Genomic DNA, 810 nt, shown 5'->3' with positions numbered 1-810 from the left:
AGCTGATTGCAGCAGGTTCTCTCTGGCCACTAGCTGGATCCACAACATTAGATGGAACCATGCCGCTAAACCCGGGAGAGTTCTGATCCAGGATATTTGTTCATGACTCTCCATAAATTTTAAATAGATTTATTTTGCTGCAGCGACAGACTAGCCTCAGGGAACAGATACAGGGCAGCGGTGGTGAATTTCACGCTGAGGACGCAGATGCAAGTACAGGAAAGAAATTTAGCTTGTAAAAGACAGGTGCGCCTGAGCCTGCGAGTAGGATGATATGAAAGCCTGTTAGATGGATGGGGCCATATTTATCCCTGGTGTAACACCAAGCCATGGCTGCCTGTTGCCCATGGTCCCCAGAAAAGCGCTGATGAGACCTTTGCTGTTTTTTTGTGGGATCCAGGCATGCAGGCCCAAAATAAACCAGGAGGGCTCTTTATATTTTGGGTGACAGTGTATATTTCGGTAGCCCTCTGCAGGATCCAGTCCTAAGTACCCCTGCAAGGTATTCTCCCACCCTCCAATACCACTGAAGTCAAAGCAGTTTCTCAGCACCTTTTGGGATTAGGCCCTTAGCCAACAGCCTAGAAGCTGAGGTCAGAAGGCGCTCTTCTGATGATTGAGTCTCCCCTCCTGCAAGCCCTGCACATCAGCTGAGCCTGGGCAGACGTTTCACATAAGGCTGGGAGAGCACAGGGAAATGTTGGGTTATATTTATATTCCCTTCCCCCAGGCGCCAATACACCCATTGCCTCCCCTTCTCCTCTCCCCCTCCCACCCAGCCGCAATTAATTTTGCTCTGAAAACCTGCTG

This window comes from Chelonia mydas, chromosome 21 (genome assembly GCF_015237465.2).
Source record: "Chelonia mydas isolate rCheMyd1 chromosome 21, rCheMyd1.pri.v2, whole genome shotgun sequence".
In the NCBI taxonomy this organism is placed as follows: domain Eukaryota; kingdom Metazoa; phylum Chordata; order Testudines; family Cheloniidae; genus Chelonia; species Chelonia mydas.
The sequence above is the reverse complement of the archived record's forward strand: the minus strand, read 5'-3'. Positions refer to the sequence as shown.